A 24,556-nucleotide genomic window follows, 5' to 3' on the forward strand; every position below is an offset into this window, starting at 1 on the left:
CCTCCTGTGCATTGCACGTGGACAGTCTCTCCAGCCTTGCACTTTTTTCTCAAAGAAACAACTGATTCTGTCTTCTACGCTACTGTACACCATTTAATGAAAAAAGGTAAGACATGAGCTTACGAAGTTGAGCATACAGATGTAGAAAGCAGTATTAAAGCCAAACATTCTATGTTTCGAGAAGCAGAAGCAATTTCTTGTGTTCAGTGGCATTCATACTTTGGGGTTCTTTCCAGACTGAATATTTGTTCTTTGGCTACTGCATGAGTTGCCTATGCAATTTGCTTATCAACATACTTACACAACTGCGGGAACTCTGCTGCTGTTCTGTGTGGACCTTCTTGTGCTGTAACAGGGCAAAGGGAGCTGTACATGACAGTACACCCAATATTCCTTGCATAAACCTGTGAGAACCTGAGCTCCCAGTGAGCTTTTGTATCTTGAAACAAGCAAAAGCATCAGATCTCGTGCATCATCCTTCTAAACTCTCCCCAGATTTCTTACATTATTTTGACTGATACCTCCTGTGGTTACTCTTTGCAACAGTCTCTTCTCAAACACTGAATCTGCACTCTACCACTGACAGCAAGCCCCCTGATCAGGCAGATGGATGGGTGCAAGCATACTGTGCAAAAGTAATCTCAGGATTGGCGTGGTAGTAAGAGATGGATCGTCTGAGTACTTTCACCCTAAGATATATTCCTTATGAGGCATTGTGCTGTTTGAAGGCAGGAAACCCTTATAGCTTTTAATGAGGACGTAAAGCCATGTGTGGAATTAAGTAGGGCTCAATAAAAATTGCTTTTAGAGTAAAGGAGGAAGGAAAAGAGGAAATGGTAATCATCAAGGTGTGAGATGACAATAGACCAGTAAAGAAGTTCAGCTGCATAAGTGAAGATACGTGTGAGAGGCTGCAAGAGATGGATTTAACCAGCCTAAGAAGATAAACAATCACATTGAGTATCATGTCCAGAGTACAGGTATATATGATAAAATGGTATAAGAAATTTAGACAAAAGATCCAATATTTTAGTTAAGATTAAGTTAAAATGACAGCGAGGGATCACAAGCAGAAGTTCTGTTAAAAAAAACCCACCAAAACAAGATAAATCAGCAGAGATGCAATAACTTTTTCAGTCCTCTACACTCAAGTGGTCACTTCCAGGGGGGTGACGCATGTCTACAGAAACTGCAAAGCACTGTGGCAGTGACTTGTCTCCCTGAGCGTGTTTCACAACTAAATAAAAAGAGGCCATCAGTGATGATTCTTTAAATGTTGTTGCTTCTGTCACTAGATCTGCCTTTTGCTTTCCACTCACTCATAAACAAAACAGAACAAAACAAAAGTAGGAAAACGCCAGCCAATACTGAGGGACAATTGGTTTTGCTGCATCAAGGATTCCTAAAAATTGTGAATGTCTTCTTCTGAGTCTAAGCCACTGACTCTTTGTCAATTTGTTTGCAGTGCCAGTTGTGCCTGGTGCATTTGTGATAGCTCACCATTCATCCTGAGAAATAGCTATTGAATAGAGGCCACTTAGAGAGGTTTGCTTTTCTTTTATGTTCACTGATGGAGAGCTGTTGTTCAGCTGTAGCAGGGTGCAGGTGTGTGCTCTCCTCATAAGCTCAGTCCATTGTGGTGGGCAAACTCCATGTTAAGTGACAGTTCCCATCTCCTGCCATGAGATGGGAACTGGTACCTACTGCATAGCTGTAGATGCTTTACTGATGTGAGCAGCAGAGAAAGTGCACATTATCACATCCTTGCTGAAGATCTGTTGCCAGTTTTCCTCCCATTATAGGACATGTATTTTCTGGCTGTTGAATTGCAGACTCATTTGAAGGCAAGGGACTTCGTTCTTTTTGTTTAAAACTTTGGCTCTGAATACTGCTTGTACTTCTTTCCATTGAGGGAGTTAAAAAATCTGGTGCTCTTGTTCTGATGCATTTTGGGCCCACCATCAAACACTGACTGTCAGTCCCCTTCTTTTTCTGAAAGCCCCTGAAACCTTTGCTTCTGGCAATATCTCAAAATATGACTGCATAGTTGTTTCTGTTGACTCCCACTACTCTTTTGTCCCTTTCCAGCACACTGCTTGTTTGGAGTTGAGAGTGTGATTTTGCTTTTCACTGCCTCATGTGTCAGTGTGCAAGCCTGAAGGGACCTTTTTATAATTGTAGTAACAATTCTCAACAAAATCAATGGCACTTTCATTGCTGGTATGGAGCATCCATTTTGTTTTGCCCCCGAGGAACGGATGCCTTATTGCAGAAGGTATTACAACAGAGGCTGACAATCAGCAGTTACAGAGTAGAGCCACATCACAAGGAGGATCTGTCATGAGGCTGCCTTTAATAGGCCGCCAGAAGAATTTGGCTCACACTACACTGAATTCTCTTATCAACACATTTGGCATCAAAGGAATCAGTCTTCTAAATTTTCTGAGTTTGCCTGAACCTCACTGATCTGGTGACCTCTGCCCTCGTAGCAGCCTTGCTATGAGCTGGAAAGTTGGAAAGAGTTACTGTTCCAATTTGATATGGGAAAAGGAATTTCTCAAGCAAATGCCTACCCAAGATGTCACATCAATATAAGGACTGAGATTACTGAACGATGTTTTTAGGGAGTTGACTTGGCTCACAGTAGGTACCTGTAGATTCAACAACAGATGCCAGAGGATTTTGCTCCCACACCATTGCACAGGAGCACATCCCAGCTGTGCTCTCACCCACGCTGCTGGGTTTCTTTCCCATGAACACAGGGACAACAGGAAGAGAAAGATAGAGGAGCGAGCCTGGTGCATGCTCAAGCTTCACTCTGCTAAAAGAGTTAGGCCTTGGACCTAGCTAGGACCTATCCCAGCCATAGGAATATGGATGTGTTTTCCAGAAGCACAGAGGCAGATTGAGGCGCTGTGGGATGTTATGACTATGCTAAGCCAGTGCTGTTCCTTCTTCCCTCTGCTGCTTTATTCTGCCCCTGAAAAGGGTGCACCAGTTGTGCTGATAGAGCTGCTTGTGTGGTCACTGTGTTAACCAGATTGGGAATTTTCCATCTGAAAAATAATTTCCTTTTTGTTATTTTCTGACTGGAGAGGTTGCGCAAAGCTGTTTACAGCACAGCTGCACTACTGAGGGATAGCGTGCCACTGGACAGGGTGTAAATGAGAGGAGGCATCTCTGGGGAGGAGTCTGCAAGGAGAGGAAGGAGATGATACTTAAAACCAGAATAGCTGTGAAACTCTTTGTAATGTGAACTACAGCTGAAGTCAGTTAGTTCATCTTCTTGGGCTTTGAGAGCAGAAGTCCTTATCTCCACTGATTGTAGAGCGACCCCAGACAGTGAAGTGCTTAATGTTACAAATACCCCGAAAACAAGCAGTGAAGCCAAGCTTCCAGCATCTCAAGCAATTTTCCTCTTGCTGTCTTCATGTTAAGGAAACAACTTTCATTCTTGTGCCAGGAGTCTGCCAAAATAGCAGAACTATGTTCCTGAGTGTAAAGTCACTTTGAAATCTGATCAGCCAATGAACAGGAATCTGAATCCTAATTTCACCTACCAGTCCTGACAGTTCTCATCTCCAGGTTTTTTTTATTTTCAGATATTATACAGTGCTTAAGATAGGTGTCTATCTGCATCCCTACCTAATAGAGATAACCTTTTCAAGTCTGCCTTGACTTCTTTTTTCCTTCCTCTGAGTATGCCTTTCTTAGTCAGTGAGCCACATTTCACCTTTGAGGTTGTTTACCCAGGTCCCACTCCACTCTCCAAAATGCTCCTTCATTAATTCAAATGGAATCTGGGCTGAAAGGGGGGTAAACTGCACTGTCCATCTTCTAGTTGAGCTGGAACAAGGAAGCTGCAGTTGACTGTCCATCAATACCAGTTTCTGTGCTCTGCAGGATCATATGGCAGTGCACATTTGATATGGATAAATCATGAGTTCAGGATACTATTTTGGGCAGATTAGTTGTAGAAGAGCAGATTTTACCTGCTAAGCTACTCCTTCAAAACATTTTGAACATCCTTGAGCCAGCAAAGAGAGTAAGATTAGTTCAGGGCCTCACATTCCAAGCCTACAGTGGTTTTAGGTCCATGACTATGTACCCTGAAAGTGGAATTACCATAACAGGAAAGCCCAGCCTGAGAAGTGCCTGCCAACAATGCAAGCATCCTGTATTTTCTCTTATGAGGATGGCATTTATACTGACTCTGGTCCAGCCATATCAGAATTTGCAGTGTTTATTTATATAAGCTGAAAAAAGACCACCCAGCTATTACAACCACACAGTTGTCAGCAGCCATCACCCAAGCAAAACAATATTGCATGTTAATTGACCATGGAATAGCATGCTGGGACTTTGTCTTTCCTTGTTTTGCTCATTCTCCCTGTGAATTACAGACCAAAAAATCTACCATACTGTAGGTCTGTTTTTCAGTTTTTCAGCTGACAGACCTGTAAGTCACTTCACACACACTGCACCAAACATGGTTATAGCACAAATAAGATTGTGGATTTATTTTAGTTAGGTTGTTCTATAGATGTAGATTATGCAATAGCTGTACTAAGATACCTGGTTAAAATATACTACACAGAAGTATTTCATGAAAGATCAAGCTATGTCTTAACCATATCAAGAACTAATCAGATTCCACATGAAGATACAGTTTCCTGATATACATGAGAATTAAAGCATGTATCTTTCAAAGATTTTGCAGTTTTGAACTGAAGTTAGGATGATGTTGTGTCTTACTTCATTCCAACCTCCAGTACTGGCAAGTGTAGGTTTATTTTATATCTGTCTTCTGTGGCATACATCCAGAGAAAACAAGACATAAGGCAATGTCAGAATGTCCTTATGCAGAATTGCAGTGTTTAACTAAATCTCTGCAGCATCACAGTATTTGTCAAAATGATACACCTTTTTGTTTAGAGCTTGCTGTTCCCTTCCCACTCTCACACCCAGATTAGATTAGTTAATTTTTCTTGCATTCTACCTCAGCCCATGTGTAATGAAACCCTCGAAACCCTCCACATAAAACCGTGAGCAAAGTCATTCCTCCTATAAGAAAATGCAAGATTATTCTCAACCTGGTAGTGGGAGTTTAGGCTATTTATTTATAGTCATTCAAAAATAAGTAATTAACAGTATGTAAGAGATCCTTGACAAGTCTTTGCCTCTTTCTTACAAATTTGCACCTGCTGACAACATGAACATTAGCAATTTCCTTCCGCCTTTTCCTGTTGTAGTTGGAAGAAACAGGAGCAGAGAGACCATCATAGAGCAGGATAAGCACTCTGGTGACAGAGTTCTGGGTCATCTTTACCTGTACCAGGTAGAAATGGCCCTGCTCTGTTACAGTCTGGGGATCACCATCCCCACACCTCTGCAGACTGGTCCCTCTCTCATGCTGACACTCATGGCCAAGCCATGAGCTAGGCCACTGAATGGAAATGAGTTGTAAATGGGTGCATCCCTCCCTTCCCACAGAGAGCTCTTTTTACAGAGATGTCCTTCAGTGCTGTGGTTCCCGGCACAACCCCGTGAACGGCTGTGGAGGGGCTGGTATGAAGGAGCATCTGGAAATGGAAGGGATCAGGGCAGGAGCACCCCAGGCTGACGGATTCATTGCTGCAGCGCCTGTACTGTGGCTGGGCAGATGGTGCCACTGAAACAACACCCAGTCCCAGCTGAAGGTGGGGTCAGTGCTGAGTTACTGGCTGGCCATGCTGACTCAGGAGAGATAAGGAAAAGATGTGGGCTGTTCCTGTGATAGTGAGACTGTCTGTCAGACAAAGGTCCTGAGGGAAAAACATGCCTTGTTTTAAGGGCTGTACCATGATACAGAGTTGTGTTACAGTAGTGCTTGCAACAGTGTCCCATTTTGCCAAACAGCTATAGGCAGAGAATAAGGTGGATCCTGTTTCAAATGCTTCAAACGTCTGCAGCAAATGATGGAAAATACTGCATTTGCCCTTAGTTCTCCTTGTATGTCAGAGAGGTGCATAACAGTTCTGTTTTCCCATTTCAGAATTTTCCTCATTCCCATCACTTGGCTGTGGGAAGTCTCTGCTTCTACTGGCATGCCCTATTACTCCCAGTGGTATTGGCACTGGAAAAGCCAAATGCCCCCAGCATCTGACTAAAATCTACTAATTACCAAACATGGAGTTTGGAAAGAACTTTCCCTTGGATCAACATGCCAAAAACTAACTATCTATCTATCTATCTATCTATCTATCTATCTGTCTACCTTGTCTTCTCCTGTAATGTAGGGCCACACTCCTAAATCTTCTATATATTGTTTATCTAATATATCCAGGTTACTAGTAACTCTCTTTGATACTGTGATGTCTCCCTATGGCACAGTTTGTGTTGTGGTCTTCCCCACAGAAGTTTGTTGTGGAGTATGGTAGAAAGATCTGTGGTCCCAGGTGGAGTGTAGAGCAGATGGCATGCAGAGTTTTTTGGAGCAGCATTGTTTGAGGCTACAGAAGTACCCAACCAAGGTTGTTATCCACAAATGAGGCTTTTTTTGCATGTTAAATGGAATAACAGAGTCCATCAACTTTTCCCCTTGCAGTTTTTCTCTTACATCCTTAGCCCTTCACAATATATAAGGGATATCTTGGGTTCCTGAAACTTGATTGCTGTTTTACCTTCTGGAATGACAAAAAACGTTTCATGATTAGCACTTTTTCCTGCCTACAATGATCCTTTTCTTCAGGACCTCCATTAAAATCCCTTTGGAGATTCCACTGGCTCTCCCATAACTCACTGTTAGACTCTCCCTTCCATGCCTCAGTGTCCTAGCAGTGGTGCCCACATGACTTGCTCATGGGTTGGTCTACTGACTACATTGCCCCACACCACATTGCTTTTCTATACTCATGGTGTTTATATTGTGGATAGGAGTAAAATCTCTGTCTGCCTCAACCTAAATAAGTCTGTCAGTCTTCCCAGGTCCTTCTGAAAATGAATCCTTTAGAATTAGCCATAAACTGAAGCACAGCTCCATTCCAGTGCAGACACCCACACATCTGCTATCCCCATGGCCTCTTCTGGCTGCCAGACCTAAACCAGAAGCCGAGCAGGCATGTTAGCACAGTCCTGCCCCTGAGCACACAAGCCTTGCTGAGAGCAGAGCATCTGAGCTCAGATGTGAGTACCACACTGAGGCTGTCCCCTCTGTGCCAGAACTGGCTCGTGTCCTGGCAGCTTGGGAAGCAGGCGGAGCAGCCCTGGGATCACCTGCACCGGCCTGTCTAGAGACACCCTCGTCACTGCAAGTGGGCAAGGGCTGAATCCTTGAAGCACAATGCTGCTTCCAATGTCCAGATGCCCTGACACTGGGAGCCACTCCCAGCCCCAAGTCCAGTGCAACTAGAGAGTGGAGTAAAAAAACTGAAAACATTACTTTTGGGAATCACATCCTAAGAGGAGAAACTCAAGGTTTACATCTAATGGTGTAAAAAGGAATGTAGTCTAAGCAAGAGAAGGAATATAGCCTAGTGATGGATTTTGTCTTAAAGCTAAAACATGTAAGTTATGTTATTTCTGTTAAACAAAAAAATCGCCATAACTGAAGAGTCCTCTGCTAAGCATCTTCAAATGCTTTAATTGCTACAGTATAGTTAGGCAAAAAAGTTTCTCTGTGGATCTGGAATCACTGTACAAGCTTTATTCATTACCTGTGCAATTTGGCAGCAGTAGAGAAGCCCATTGCAGCATCAGTGGTGAAATGCTTGCTTACTTACGTGGAAAATTATTAGCATAGTTTTCTTGTTACCTAACAGCAGTCTGAATTCCTGAAAGGGATAAAGAAAGATGATCATCTTCATTCTTTCCAGCTGCACCAAATAAACAGCATTCCTCTTCCGTGTTTGTTATTGCTTACAGGCAGAGACCCATTTCTTTCTCCAGCTTTGATGCTTATGAAAAATTGGAAATTGTAGGGACACATCCCACAGCTGCCTTTAGCCAACAAAGGGTTAATTGCAATTGCCCCGACATTTGGCACTCAAGAGAAGGATGATAAAACCTTATCTACACTGAAGCAAAAAAAATCTCACCAGGATAACAAGCATTGCATTGAAGAAAAAGCAGTTCAATGAGCAAGGGCTTCTTAGTAATAGGAATTTACTGTATTTGTATAGTCAAGGCGAGCGACCTTTCCCCACCCTTTATCACAAATACAAAGATATCAACTGAAAGTGCTGCACAGTTAATTTTGGCTTGAGAAGCAATAAAGTTTATGTTGGTGTCAGGCAGCTTTATTTAGGGCATAAGCATTTGTCTGGTAAAAAACAATATATTGCATGTCTGGTTAAAGTATTCATAACCTGCCTAGGGTAGACTAAAATTTCTAAATGTTCATCTAGAAAATTGGGAATTTGTACTGGTGTAGCTCCCTCTTTACACTTGTGCAGTGCATCTGCAATTACAATGTGTAAATTGCCTTAAGGGTGTAGTGACATTAAGAACATAGAGACATTTGTGGAACAAAGCCCTTCGAGACTGGAAGGAGTTGGAAAGAGTTAAACCTCAAGCTATGCAATTGGGCTGAATACCTGCTTTACCCTCTGCAAGTTGCAAATTTATGGAAACAGCCATTGGAAACAAATACTGAACTGAAATGAAGAGCCTGGCTACTCAGGGCTTTGTGCCTTATAAATGGAATAATCTGAGATGAGCCTGAATAACATCTGCCTTTGCTCACTCAGTTGGGTGCAGATTCACCCCACAGCCTCATTGTCATTTCAGCTCATCCTTTTTTTGAGCTGCTGATCTCTTTGAAGTGATAATATTTCTATGGGTCCTGTGTCTCCAGAAGCAAAGGTACTATACCAAATTCAAGAACTTAACTCCTGGCACTCCAGATAGAGAGAGTTAAGATAATCTGTAGAGTCTGTTCTGTAGGCTTTAGCTCCATGGGAACAATTGGGTTAAGACGGGTGTTGAGTCAAAGAGGTGGGGAAAATACCCATCTCCTCCTGAGTTTTGTCTGCCATATTCATCTGCCCTCAAATTTTCCAGTGAATGGCTTACATTTTCCCTCCTCTCAGAAGAGTTGTTTTCTTCTGTTTGCAGTCATATAATATTCCTATGCTGTCTTCAAGGACTAACATAAGGAAGGTATTTAATCTATTTTACCTAAGGCGAGTACTAAGGCTATTAAACAAGCTACTATGATTTAAAAGGTGACAGTAACAGCTTTCTATCACATGATGTAAATTGAACTAAGTTAGGTTACTTTGGCTGCATATGCTCTTACAGTGCAAATGCAAACCTGCAGTAGTAGAGGAAAAATATGCTTTAGCCTTTCCTTTCAACGTTTAAATTGATTTTACCCATGAATATAATTATACCAGGATAGTTATACTGACAATCTTCCTAATGCAGACGTACCTAATGTGTATAAACTAATTAGCTGATTTAAATAAACTAGAAAACCCAAAGGATTAATTTTCTTTTTTTTTAATTTCTTCCCCTGATTTTTCTAATTCTTTTTTAATTGCATCTATATGAGCAGAGGTGTGATTTCATCTTCCATTCTTTCTTCTGGGCTTGCATACCTTCTCTTTTGCTTTCCATGAAAATTCTCACAAGCAGATTCAAGTAGTTTAATGGAAACAAAGTAAATTTCCAGCAAATACCAGATAATATAGATCTTGAAAATGCAATTTTATGTTCCCAGAACAACTGCATTGAAAAAATGGAATGAAAAAACCCAACCATATCAAATAACTGGAAGGTTTCGTGAAACCCATCTCAAAAGTAGCAGCCAGGTACCTGTAAAACACATTTTGGCTGGGGAATACAAAGCAATACTCACGGTACATCAGGGCTGGACACAGAGCATGAGGGACTGCATTGACATCGCTTCTTCCCATCCCCTGGTACAGAGTGACCTCTCCAGTGGCCTGTACCCTTGGAGGAAGAGGGGGAGGGAACAAAGCGGGGTAGTAGAAATCTTGGGTCAAACCTAAACGATGACATTTTCATGCTCTGAATATTTGCCTTCTTATTCCCATCTCTCTGAGTAAATCACATCCTGAAGTACCCTGCAGATTTCTGTGGGTTTGCTTTTATGGTCTGGGGGAAGGAAAGGGGCATGATTCCTCACCACTATGTGCTGTGCCAGCAGATATCCATGGGGGTGACTCAATTATTTCCCAAACAAAGTGCCTGTGTCAGTGCAGGCAATAGGTGGTTCATAATATGTGAATGTATGACTGTTCTACTGCTATAAATGCGTCCTCACTAGGCGTTAGTATGGGATATGGATGCCTTGTGCCCTAAGTAACACCTACAGTAGTGTAGTCTGGAAACTATTTGCTAGATTCAGGAAGCTGAATTTGATCTAAGATCCCATTGCTGCTGAAAGCAGAGGGCAGCCCCACCTCTGCCCATTCTATGGGCCACAGTGATGCTGACAAGGGGATGCTCACATGAGAACTGCTCCTGCTTAAAATGAGTTTTATCAATAAAAAGCTTTTGTTTCTTCTTCTTCAACTGACTGGCCTGGCTGTCCATGTGGGTACAGCACACAGTGTGTAGTGGCAGCACATAGGAAGGGACAGAACTGCATGAAGTGCAGCATCAAATCAAATTAAGATAATTGGAGAAGTAAAACTTAAGTTAACAAATAATGTTAATCGGTGAATGAATATGAGCAAATTCTTTTCTATTCATGACAACTATCCATGCAGAAAGACAAAAATGTGTCAGACAGGTATGTCAGTTACAGCAAGGAATTGGTACAGTCCTAGTTAATTCAGAGTAAGAAAGGAGTGATAAGATATTAACCCTTGAATTAATGAGCAGAATGTTTCAATTTTAGTTTGGTTGGAGCAGAAACAGAAATGCTTAAGCTGTTTTTTTTTTTTTGAATGCAGCCCAAGATGTGGGCTGTAACAAAGCATCAGAAAAGTTGCAATTGATTTGGAGCATATGGCAAAACTCTTTGTCAAGGAAAAGGGAGGAAAAAAGTTTTGTTTGCTGGAAGAAAAAGAAATGACAAGACCAAAGCAATTCAATCTGCTGAGTGTGAAATGCATTAGGAGGATAGGAGTGTTGCACAGCTGAATGCTGTGTTGTCACTGCCAGACACTTCTCTGCTGGCTCCTGATCCTGGAGCTCTAAAAGAGGTCTGGCAGTTCCAGCCCCATCTCGGTCACTGCCACAGCCCAGAGCTGTGGGGACAGGAGCATATCAACCCAGCCCAGCATAGACAGAGAGGGGCAGAAGGAGGGTTTGTAGGCATTTTGAAACAAAAGGAAAAAAGCGTTTTAAGTATTTTGCAACAGAAATACAGGCAATATATACCTTATTCGGATATGGATGGCATTCACATCTGGAAACTGCACATTTGTTGTAAAAAATCCAAAGTTTCTGCCGTGTCCCCGGATTCCTGCATTCCTAACTCTGCCTCTGCCACTGTGGCGTTCTTAGCAGTCCCCTTTCCCACACACCACCATCACTTCAGGAATCAAGTTAGCCATGGTAGGAAACAAAGACCTGCTTTGTTTTAACTCTTACCATCTACCAGAGCATGCCTAGTATAATCACAGGCTCTGTCTTGCTTCTAGTCAAAGAAGCTAATTGTCCTCTTTTCTCTGTTTTGGGAGTGAAGAAGGATCTGAGAGAGATCTAAAAGTGAAAGCTACTCTGTAAAGCATTCTACGACTGCCACATGGAATTTACACTGCAGTTTTTAATTTATCTCACAAATCACTGTGCTTTGTAAGATAAATTAAAATTTGGTTGCAAGTGAAGCCACAGAGATGAAGCCACTGACTACAGAACCCAAAGCAAGCCTGCAAATTTTATTGCTCTCAGTGGACTGCTTTCAACTTCAGCTCAGTGGGAAGGAATAGAGTCCAAATTCATGTAGGCTTTGTGCTCTGTGATCAAACGTGCTATTAGTGGAAAGTGCACTGACGGTCCTGCTCAGTTTAGGTGTGCCTGCATTGCACACACAAAATAGGTACCTTTATATATCATTGAAGTTACAACTCACAATCCATGTGTTGATCATGGTGCCATGAGAGGTAGGTCATAACTTGGGAACCAGTTCATGGTCTAACAAAATAGCATAGGAGGAAACTTGAAGGAAGAGGGACAGATGTCAGCCACAGTTTGTGAAGGGATGCCACCATGAGGTGTTAGGATGCCCACATTTATTCCCTTTTGACTCTTTCATGACAGCTTTGTGCTCCAGCTAATGGGTTGGAAAGTTGTTACTGTGGACCTTTTGATGCTTGAAGCTCTCTTTGTCCACTTCATTCGCGAAAGATTGAATCTTTCTTTGGATTTAAATGTTTGGTGCTGGAAAGTGTTAGATAAAATGTTTTGAGGAATCCATGCTTACAAATTAGTAGATATTTATCACAGAAGAGATTGTAACAATTCCCTTGTTCAACTTCTGTAAAATCCAGCTGAAAAATTTCATCTTAGCACAATCAATTTATCTCCTACTTAAGCCTATGAAGCTCTTTCTAGAATGTAATGATAATTATAAAAATGTATTCAGAAAAGAGAAGTTTCAATTTTCCCCAGTGCAGATCCAACCTGGTAGTGAATTATTTCTGCAGGACAATAGCTCCTTAGCTTAGCTGGGGAGCAAAGAGGTAGTATAATCCAAAACAGCCAAACAGACAATTTTTTTTCCACCTTCTTCCTTTTTTTTTTTTTTCCAGTTTGACTGAACAAAATCTGGACCAATCCATCTTTGAAAAAAGTTTTGTATTCCCTGGCATCCAGATACACCCCAGGTCTCAGGTGAAAAGCTTACGGCAGTCAAGCAGGCTCTTAATGTCCTCCACTTACCATGGAGAAAGTTGGGAAAACATCTATACTTTCTGTTTTGATACTAGCAGAAGGGTCCTTAAAATGAAGCCCTTAGTCAGCCTTTATGATATTAAGATATATTTTAGATAGTTAACACGGAATTAGAACTTAATCATTTGAAGCATTTCATTTGCTGAACAACTCTATGCAGTGCTTTAAAATGTAATTCTCCTTTGAAACATGATAAATAGGAAAGAAACTGTGAGTTCTAATAACCCTGTAGTGTGCCCAGAGTTGCCTTGAATGGTTTCAGTGTCTGAAGGGGTCTGTTGTGGTTGTTGCTTCTTTACTGTATTGGAGAGAGAGTGGGCAAAGTCGTGTGGACATGCGCGTATTTCTTTTCTAACCATATGCTGAATTTGTTTAGTCCTTTCCTTCAGTGGATCTCATAGTACTGTACCAGGACTCATCCATTCCATGTCTCTGACTGAGATCGACCCTCCGTGGCAGAAGAGAGGAGAATGTAAATGTAGGGCAGTGCTTTCAGGAGTTCACCTGAGGAGCTTGGCAACAGGTTCATCCAAGGATGCTCAGAATTAGTAACAGACCAGAGAGCAGAGCCCTGGAGACCTAGGTCCTGGTCTTTTGCTCTAACCTCTGCTGCCTTGAAGTGGCTACCTGAAAACAGAGGCCAGACAAGATTAAGAGAATAAAAGTGGGTATTTATTGAGGGCCTTCAATAGGAACACCTTGGGAGTCAAAAAGCCTCCAAGGGGCTACATCCACGATGGACGCTGGGTCACAGGTTTTTCACACTTTTATAAGTTTGGTCCATTTGCATATCAGGGTTAACTCTCCAATTAAAATTTCAGGTAATGATGTAATTACTCCAAGTGTGTTCCGCCTCCCCAGAGGCTCAGTTTATATATTTTGGGGCCTGGGACAAAAAGGCCTTGAGTCCAGGCCCAGAGAGGGTTTGTTATGTTTAACACTAGCTAACAAGCTATGTGAAGTTTTAGAGTTACACACTGAACCAGTATAGGGTCTGAAAATACAAAAGCCAAATCCTAAGGCATCACCTCAAACTTATATATTTACTGAGAACATATTTCTATTACTTCCTTAGCAATTTCCACATGATAATATTAGTTTTGCTCCCCGTTTGTTACGGCCTCACAAGAGCTAGAAGACAAATGCAGACTTAAATGTTAAGTGCTAGTGATAAACTGAAATGCCAGGAGCACAGCTCAGGAGGGGTATTACTGTCACATAGCAGACTCAGCTTGGAAATGACAATGCTGGTTAGTGCCTTTAATGGTAGGTACTTCTCAATACTGCCTGCATCTCTGGCAGACGTAAATAAATAAATACAAGCCGTTTCTAAACTTATTTGGTATCTTCATTGTTCAAGAGGCTGACACCTGCTGTAGTAAATAACCAAGGTGACCACAGGGAAAATACCGTGTCTGTTTGCTTTTATGTATTTATAGAGCGCATTTATACCCCAGTGGTATGCAAATATCTGGTTGCATCACGTTGCCTATAACTTCATTTATGACACACATTGCTCACAACAGCCTGACTGTGGTAGATCTGAGCAAACTGTCCTGCTCACAGTGACTCATAAGAAGGAGGCCTACAGGAGCAGCCAGGTGATGGATACACAGCAGAATGTGAGGCTATTTTTATTTTTATGAGCAGTTGACTTCACTTATTTCTGTAGCTCACAGAACTTCCAAATTGCTCACTGATATACTACTGAGGAAACCAAAACTACCATTCCTGTGATTTAAAAGCAATTTTTGCTAAAGCAGGGTGAACTCTAAAATAGTGGTCTGTCATAAATGAGGTACATTTATTCCTCTTTTGTATTTCATCCTCCTTTGAATCATTAAACACATGAAAAAATAATTTTTATGTAAAACTGATGCATCCTTTCATGAGACAAATGATTCAACACTCTTTTCTAGGCAATAGTGCTGAGAAATGGTTTGCCATAGATGTATTGGGGATTAGGTATTTTCATTTAAAAGATAATAGCAGAAAAAGAATATCTCTTAGCCTCAAACCTTGTTAATTCGAATTGTGTACATCTAGTTCAAAGGGTGTTCTGAGTTCCTCCTTTTAATCCTTGCAATCACAAGGATGAACCTGTGATGATTTAACATCTCCCATCTCAGCTTTCTGCCTCATTTTAGTACTTCTAGAGTGGGAGACGGCTCCCACATTGGGGATGTTCCTAAATTCATTGACAGATCTTACAGTCACTGAGAAAAAGCATCATTAATGCAGAGTTAAAACTGTCCCCTGGTATTTCATGCACTTCAAGTCAGCTTCAGGTCTAGCATCTACATCTGAAAATATGGGAAATAAAGGATTAAAGGACATATCTGTGAAACCTTGACACTTGCCCTTCCCTGTCAATAGCACTGGAATGATGTGCAAATCATCCAGCTACCTTGCCTGTGTAAGGCGTGATTAGCCAGAAAGATTAGTCACAGCAGTTCAGCAAAGCCGTGATTCATGTTAAAATTCATTATCTGGATGGACCATTACCACCTGTAAATGGAGGAAAAAATTCCTTGCCAGGCCCCTCATTTGATCAAAAGAGGGCTTCCTGTAGCTTCGAGAGCTCCTACACACCTCACTTAAGCACTGCATTGAATCGGTCCCATAAGTAAGGATGCCAGCAGCTCTCTGTGCATAGGCTTAATGGCAGGCGAGTGTAGGGTTGGATGTGTCAAATACATGAAGGCAGAGAGACTACAAAAGAGGAGCAAAGACCTTATCAAATGTGAGAGATCTGGCGTTCTGGGGGTGAGGTGCGTCAGGAATTTGGCTGCAGGGCAGGTGTAGCCACCCCCCTGCAGAGTTCAAAGCCACCCTTCAATATGGGAGCGATTCCCGGAGCCGGGGTGCACAAGCCAGGCAGGGTAAAGGTTGCCTGAACATGTACTTTAATTCTTCCTTTCTAGTGTTCAGAAACTTGTATTTTTCTGACTTGATTCTTTCTAAAAAGGCACGGGACTTCACCAGATAATCTTAGCTATGCTTCAAGAAAACTATCTGAAGCTTAATTTTCTAGCCTTACTCCTTTTCTCTCAGGGAAGAGAGAGAAACACGATTGACAAGAGTTATACATCCTTTAGGAAGCCACAGCTATCACAGTTTTGCAGGAGAGACGCTATGGCAACTAGTTAAATATAAAGGAGGCTACATGATCTCCGAGCGATTCTTCTGTTATTTATAGAAATGGGGGCTGAAATATTTGGGGTGATACGATTGTGCTGATACGATTCTCTTAAAGAAACAGTGACATGCACTAGATGGGATAACTATTGTATGACTTGAAAACCTGGAGCTGCACCCTGCAAAAACAGCCCATGCAAGTGCATCCCTAGTTCAAGTAGGATTGTGCTCCCCCCCCCAGATCTTCTCTGTTTGTCTGGGTTTCAGGGCTCCTGTCAGGGACAGGCAGAACTGATAAGAGTTTCCATCCAGGTATGTATCAAAGAGGTCTGTACTGTCCACCAGTAGCTCAGATGAAGAATACAGATGGAACAGCTTTAAAATGTTATTCCCATACACCTAATCCTAGTCTTCTCTCTCTCTCCATGCGCTTCTTTTCTGCCTGTGCTATTCTGGTCTTCCAATGTCTTCCCATTTATGTCCTTAGTCACATGCTTCATCCCCTTCATTCCAGCTACACTTAAATCCTCTCTTTCCTTCAAGCCCTAAAATCATGGGCTTTTCCATTTGATACAATCTCTCTGTAGTGGCTGGAGAATTAGACCATGTGAAGTAAGATTGCACAGCATAGCACACTGATTTTTAGTGTATTCCAGCCTCCCCAGAAGTAGGAATTTTGTCTTGGGCACCCAGCACACTGCTGCTGCTCTACTTCTACTGTAATGTCACTGTGATTTCCAATAATAACAAGAACGATAACCTTATTTTTCCAGAACTTGAAGGCTAAATGTTCCAATTTTATGGTGGCAGAAAGAGAAAATATTTTAAAGATTTATCTGGAGGAATAAAGTGAATACCAGAAAATGATGCTACAAAAGAGCTTAATTGAAGTAGGGTACTAGAAACAACAGGATAAAATTGATCTTACATAAATGATAGATAACAGTATCTGAGGGTCTCTTAAGTTCAACTTCAAAATTAGGGGTAATGCATGGCCTTATTAGATCAAACAGTTAATTTTTCAGAAATGATGATGTTTACCCGGCTGGATTTTGAAAAAGAATACTTGACTGTGCAGAAGTTTATTAGAGTTGGTTAATTATCTTCTAGTACTTTTGTAGAATATGATAAGCATGTGAATTTAAGACACCCCTATAAAATGGATGACTGCTACTAAAGAAAAGTTCAGTGACTTCCTCTAAATGAGCAGTAAGGGCAAGCCAATGGCCTCTCTGCCATGAACAAAGTCTCTCTCTCTCACCTTTCTGTTTTCTTTTCCCTCACGAAACACCTCCCCTTCTCTCTGTTTATAATACTGGTGTCTCTCCTACCACACCTCTCCCAGAAGCTTGTTTCTGTAACATGAGCTACCAAATACAAGCTTGTAAAGTGGTAGAAAAGTACTTGAATATTCTCTTTCTCTTAACTGTCCAGCTCTTGTTCTACTGTTCACCTCCGTCCGTTTTCTTTGTTTCTTTCACCAGTTGTCTGATGTCTAATATTTTAGGTATATCCCTTGCAGACACACAGCTGCACCTGATCTCTTCTGAGGACATAAACACATTGACTGAATGATAGGTGTTATTTGTAATAGTGAACTTGGAAACTGTGCCTGATAAGGGTGCAAAAGAAAACAAGCACTCATACAGATCCTAATGTTCTGCTGAGGTTTTGACAGTCACCTGTGAAATGGCTGCTCCTGACAAAGCCTGGACCAACCTGAGGGTGTTGTGGGTCAGATCGGTAGTTTACATGTGAAGACATGAGATTACTGGGACTCAAATTCTAGCAGATAATCAGGATGGTCAGAAAGGAAAAGCTCAGGCAGGCACAACTCAAGAATGAGGATTCTTATTGCCAGTAAAGCTCAAAGAATTTACTTCTGATTTTCTAAGTGTGTTCCCAGCAGTAGATAAACAGCTGCAACATGACAATGCCTGGACAAATGACAAAGCCTCACCCAAGGTGGAAGTTGTTCACAGTCGTTTCTCGCTATGCATGTGAGTAGTTCTTGTAACTTGACTTAACAACTTGTAACTTAACTATCACTTCTGTATTAGACCTTTGTTCCCGTCCTATCTCCACACTTCAGTTTAAGCTCACAGCACTGCTGTAGGACACACCAACACTCTTCCTTTGCAGAGGAGGAAATAAGGTATTGAGACGTCACTTGCACATAGCTTTAATGTGCGAGCAATAATAACATGAATTAGGGTTTTCTAAATCCATGATCGCTAGTCCAGCTGTTTCTTCCACAGTGACTTCCCCTTCCCCTGTTGGTTAGGTGCTGTATCTTCCCTAGGTTTTAAAGTCCTTCCTAAATGGCCTATATCAAAGCAGGATTGGGGGCACCTGAAATATGGTGATTATGTCTGGTTTCTGAGCTGTCTCAGAAGACCCTCTCAGAACTGTGATATTCAGTTCCTAAATTGTGTGTGCCCACCTCCAGAGAGGTCCCTAGTGCTAGATGAGGCACCCCACACAACAAGCAGGCAGGGGCAGATGTTTAAAGTTGATGCTGACAACTGGCATCTCAATATTCAGGGCACTGAGCCAGGCAACAGGACACGCTAAAGAAAGGTTTGTGTTTGAAGTTCTCTCTCTTGCCTCCATTTAGTAGTTTAACTCAATAATGGAGTTAGGTGCTTTGGTGAGGCAGAAACAGAAACCACCTCATGAGCATCGACATCTCACTTGAACGCAGGCAAATGAGGTGGAAGAACAGCCCATTCCAGTGGCCCTCCTCAGCCCCAGGGGCATTGAACCCAGGGCTCCCTCTCTGCAGCTCAGCCGGGCACCAGATATTGGCCCTTCCTGGTGGACACCTCCTACTCTTCTTTGAACGACAAGGACTACACAACTCACATGACAGGACAAGAGACACAGAATGTCACCACAGTGTCTGGGGACTCAGGAAGGAGGGGAGGACCTGCGTCTCCCATGCCATGGTTGGGTAGATACTTTGTGTTGCTGATCTGTTCTATGGATGCATGAGTGAAACTCAGTCCAAGCTACGTGTCCCTAGGCATTTAGATAAGATTTAAGTTATTTGCCTCAAGTAGTTGGAAAATTGTCTTAAATTGCGCTTCATGTGGTTAAATGCTGTTATGGATCACACTATCAGCTGCTGTAATTAAGAAACTAATTTAGTGAGAGTTAGAAGATCTGGTTTCTATTTTTTGTTTTGTCACAGATTTCCAGCGTGACCTTGGCAATCAAATCAATTCAGGTCAAGTAACAGTGAACTCAGTATTTAAGGCATTGGCTAATACAAGATATTGGAATGTATCTGCACCTAATTTGTGGAGTCCAACATTTATCCATTTCTTATACACATCAATCACACCAGTTTACTTATTTTCTTACATTTTGTGAATGTGCTGACCTGGAGTTTATCCTGGAGTTAAATTGAGATTATAATGTTTTTGTACGTTATAGGTAGTGAAATAATGTTTGCAAAGCAGTCTGAGACTCTCATGTGCATCCAATTGTGTACAGGTGCCTATACTTAATGCACTTACCTTAGTTAATAATTTTTAATCTTCTGAAGTTTCACAAAATATGTCAATCTTTGGTATGGATGCTACCTTAGGCAAGAAGTTTGCAATACAGTGTCAATCTCTGTTTCTGAATCTGTTCCAGGAGGATCTGGGGCAACCATGACTTCAGACAAACGTTTTGATTATGGACATGTCTTGATCTCATCTCTGTGATGAGACAGAGTCATAGACAGTGACACCACTTAAGACATAGTAATGTATCAACAATATAATTAATGATTAATGTACTATTTATATTGTGGTAATGTTTACAAACCATAGTCATCAAGACCCAAGTCTGCTGTACAAATACACACAAACATGATTTCTGCCCCAAAGAGCTTAAAAACTAAATAAGGCGGGGGGAAAAAGCCTTTTTCAGGCTCTGGAAAAAGGAAAAATATCAAACCAGTGACAATAAAAGGCTGTGCAAAGCAACTCACCTACACTGTAACAGGGAACTCATGGTTTCTCTGCAAGGGAAAGCTACTCTAATGTAACTTGAAAAGATTTTAAACAATGTAAGAGGTTATGTAGATGCTCCTATTTCAGAATATTAGTGGTGAATTTAAGTGTAGATAAAGATTTGCCTAAGTGCTTGTCTACATGGTATATATTTTTCTCATTATCATAATGTAATTAGCTAATGAAAAAAGAGGTGCCATTTCCTCATGTAGGCGGAATTCCAGAGGGAATACAGAGGTTGGCAATTATGCAGTTGGTGCAGGGAAGTAATATTGGCACACTCATTTATTCTCTGGAGACTTCCTAACACAGTGTACGCACCTAACTCAGATACCCACATTTTAGGAGTTCCATACTTCCATGTCTTTCCAGATGTGCTCTCTCTTTCCACTCAGAGATTGTGTCCAGGTGTCCAGTAGCCCAGATACTACAGTAGTACAGCCCTGCCTGGACTGTCTGACAAGAACGCCCAAAGAAATTTCCGGCAGTTTTGTGCAGATCAGAATTACAGAGTTTGTGCAGTTTGTCCCATGAGCCTCACTGTATTGGATGTTCATGCGCTTCATGGCACAAATACACTTCTGTTAGGGAATTTACATAAAGAAGAAAGGGAGCCCTCCCTAAACTATATAGAAAACTAGAATATATACTGCCCATGCAACTTTTTTAATAGTAGAAAAGTGTCTCTTCAGTTTACAGTGTTGAATTATTCAAGGCACACAAAGTTAACCAGAGAGAAAAAATTATACATGAAGTGTATGAATGGTGATTATGTTCCTCTGCATGGGGAAGGAGGGGGATTAAGTAAATCCCCATCATGGTTTTCTTCTTATTGGACAAGTCAATTGAGAGCAAAGGGAATAATTGGAGTTGTAGTCTTGAACTACAGCAGTGATTTTTGCTGGTGCTCATCCATCAAAGCTGCAATGGCAGTGTCCACATCAGTTGAATCATACTGACATAAATTCACTTCTCAAGTTAAAATGAGTTTTTCAGGCCATAATTATGCTGTCACATAAAACCCATTACTGTTTAGTGGATGAAACTAGGGGAATCTCATAGTGCATATGATTCACCCAGGTCTTTTCAAACAGACCCAAATTGATGTGGCCTCAGCTCACCCTTGAATGAATATTGCAAATTCAGATGGCTCAAGAGGATGGGAAGACCAGCGTACTGGCAACTGTTGAGACAGGATATCACATCAGAGCCCAGAGCCAAGGGCAGCTCCAGCACAGCAGTAACTGCCCCAGTGCTGGCATGCCACTAAATGCTTCAGATTCCTTGTAGGTAAACAGCGTGTACCCAGGACATACCCATCCGAGTGCAGAAGGGCTGCAGACAAATAAAAAACATATGCTGGGAACTGAGCAGAAGGGATTACATTTTGCCTCAGGCGTCTGCATTTAAGACCACTGTTTTCAGTGCTGTTACCCTGGGTTGGTGTCTGTGTCACAGGGCAGGGAGCTGTGGGAGCTCTTGTTGCTTGGGGCTGCTGCTGGAGGGCTTTCAGCCAAGACAGGCACTTGCTGTGCTGAACATCTGGACACACACACAGATGTAGGGGGAATTATTCCTGCTTAGGCTGTGTTTTCCCCAGAACTCAGTCTGAGCCCCCAGCAACCTCTTCCACCATGTCACCGGACGTCTCTGACACTCCCATGGTTTCTCCACTTCCACAGTCAGGCTCCATCTCCTCCACATTCCCACCTTCGTCCCCCAGCCCAGACCCCTGGCCTGCCAGCCCGGTTCTGTCCTGCCTTGCTCCTGCATCTGCAGCATGGGGACCAGAAAAGCTGGGAGTGGCTGCCTGACTCTACACAGTGCTTAGCAGTGTGGGACAGCTGATTTGTGGCATCTTGCTTCGTCCAGGTCAGGGCCCAGGTGATCCCAGGGATGTTATTTGCAAACATATAATTGTTCACAAGGAATCTCGGATGCACTCTAGACCAGGAGACTAAATTCCAAATGGTTGCAATTAGCATGTGGTGTTGCAGGGTTTACCACTCTATATGTTATTCACCTATATTGCATGTGGACCTCAGCAAGTGTCTTGAACATTTATTCTCCACACAGAGCCATCTGGAGATGCTAAATGAGGAATCTCTGCACTGCTCCATTATTTACTGTACACATGCCCTAGGATAAGTGAAATTAAAATACATGTTGCAGAACCAAAAGCCCAAACATAGTCATCCTGAGGAGACAAACATATTTATAGGTATCTATCTGAGAGTGTCTTTGCTCAGTTTTGCTGTATATTTTGGCTAGAAGAAATCCAATCTTTATGAAGTGCAAAGCACCAAGAAATGAAAAAATAGGGAGTGGAAAATCTGGAGGTATTCTGCACAGTTCCAGATTTGTGTAAAGATTATTTACAGTTGTAGCTTCTGATTGCATGTTAGAAATGGCAGGGTCCTGACCAGTACTGTCGATACTGCTTAAGTCCATGAAAAGCCCTGCAACCTTACCTTGCAAGATAGAAACAATCTATTTTGTCTCCACCACCCACTGCACAGCTAGGGACCTTCAGCCAGCACATTGAATTAGTGCATCAATGGCCTTCCACAAAAAGAACTCAAACATCAAGCCTCAAGCCCTTTCTATGAGGTAACGAAATACCTTTGCCATATGCACAACCCAGAATCATGATTAACTAACACAGTTAACTAACTACTGTTAGCCTCTTTGGACATTAAGAATGGTGAGGCTGGAGTAGCATTAACTAAATACCCACCCTCATTGCCCAGCTGCACTGAGTATCCTCTCCTGGAGTTCATCTTCCAAAATGCATTTATACTTCTCTGGGCTTTTAAGCCCATTTCAGACTGATAGCAGAGCAGGACTACAGCTGCACGTGTAACAGGGTTAAAATCAGACATATATATCATCTTTGGCAGTGTCTGGAAATATTTCCGTGTTATGACTATGAACTTCAAACATACTTTTAGGGGCGATACTTCACAATTTAAAATCAAAAGCACCTGATAGTACTCATTAATAAGAATGAGCCACATAGTGACTATTTAGGAAACATTTTCCTGAAAGATAAACAGTGATAACTGAAGGAAAGAACAGAGATAAGGAAAGATGGAAAATCATAAAGTACTCCATAAAGTGAAGCATCAGAAGAAAAAGATATTCTTACTGTTCCCTGTTGCTTTCCTCTGCCCAGGAACTGTGTCAAGTAGTGTGTGTGATGCTCTGCAAGGCAAAAAGAGATGCCTCTGTGCCTGTTAATCAAGTTGATGCTGACCAGTCTTCCTGACCCCACTGTTCCAAAGATGGGCTATTTTAGCTGCCTGAGGTCTGCTACATACACAGGTGCTGTCTGTAGAGAGAGGGAGAATTGCCCTTCAGAAAGCTCCCCAAGGCAAAGGGTAATTGAGGCATCCTTGGCTTTGAGTAAACTAAAGACAGTGAATTGGACTTGTTTTTACTCCAGGCTTTGTCTTGGTTTAGGTTTGCTTGAGATCTTGTGGCAGTGTAAATAGGAGGAAAACAGGGATCAGTGGCAGATTAGGAAATTAGAAGACCGAAGGACAGGCTTTGAGACACGTAATCTAAATCCCAGCCTACAACTACGAAAAAGCTTGGGCTACTATGTTCAAAACCACATATTGTCAGGTCTAATACATGCATGTATTTTCTGGAAACTTTGCCAAATGTTTAGTAATAAAACCAGCCTTCCTTATAATGATATGTCAAATAAACATATAGACACCAGTGAAGAAAAAGCAGTTTCTTTTTCTTTTCACAATATCTTTTTCTTTTCTGTGATACTTTCACACTCAGCCACTTAGAAGTTCTTATTTAGAAAAGGGATTTTTTTAATGCATGGATACTAGGGTTCTTAATCCTTATTTAGTTACTAAGTTTTTGGAACTAGTAAAATCTCATGCCTGAAGATGTCCTGGACATTTATCACACTTGGTTTCTACCTGTGAACCCATGAGTTTAGGCATCCATTTTAAAAAGCAGGTGAAATTTTTCTTTATATTTGTGTCCAGTTTGAATGTCTATTGCACAGCGAGCAGGTGAAAGGGCAATGATAGTGAGGTGAAGGCACTGCCTCAGGTATCAGGATATCTGGATATCTGGATATCTGGATTCTGTGCCTGGCTCTGCCAAGCCTTCTTTAAATAAGTTGCATCATTTTTGAGATTCATTCTTTCCTATCTACAGAACAAGGAAAACAAATCCCAATTTACATTGGCACTGCAAGCATTAATTCATTGCTGTCTGTAAAGGAGATCAATCCTCTGATAAAAGGTGCTAGAGGAATGCAAAGTATGTCTATAATATAAATATGAAAATGGGGATACTGTCAAGGTTTGCCTTGGCTAAATGAAAGGTTCCAATACCAAGTGCAGTCCCTCTGAGAGCTGAAATTGTCTGGTCTTTGGATATGTGGCAGGATATGTGAATTCTGCTGAGGGCAGGAATAATATTTAGCACTAGCAAAGATTTTCTTTAAAGGTAAAGTAGCTGTTTCTTGGTAACACAGAGCCCTTCACTGTCCAGCTTGTCATGGCTGTGTGATTTGTGTTGCAAAGGATGTGCCTCAT

General features: G+C 41.7%; 1 long non-coding RNA gene across 1 annotated transcript; it reads right to left on the bottom strand.

Annotated features, from left to right (window-relative positions):
* Window positions 1–4,227: 4,227 nt before the first annotated feature.
* On the bottom strand, window positions 4,228–11,592 carry LOC108448641. Its single transcript, XR_001864605.1, has 4 exons — window positions 11,332–11,592; window positions 9,839–9,933; window positions 7,695–7,811; window positions 4,228–6,665 (listed from the first exon to the last, which is right to left on the bottom strand). It is a non-coding gene; the product is annotated as an uncharacterized LOC108448641 (long non-coding RNA).
* Between the last annotated feature and the right edge of the window lie 12,964 nt (window positions 11,593–24,556).

Source organism: Corvus brachyrhynchos, unplaced genomic scaffold (genome assembly GCF_000691975.1).
Source record: "Corvus brachyrhynchos isolate BGI_N302 unplaced genomic scaffold, ASM69197v1 scaffold188, whole genome shotgun sequence".
Lineage (NCBI taxonomy): Eukaryota > Metazoa > Chordata > Aves > Passeriformes > Corvidae > Corvus > Corvus brachyrhynchos.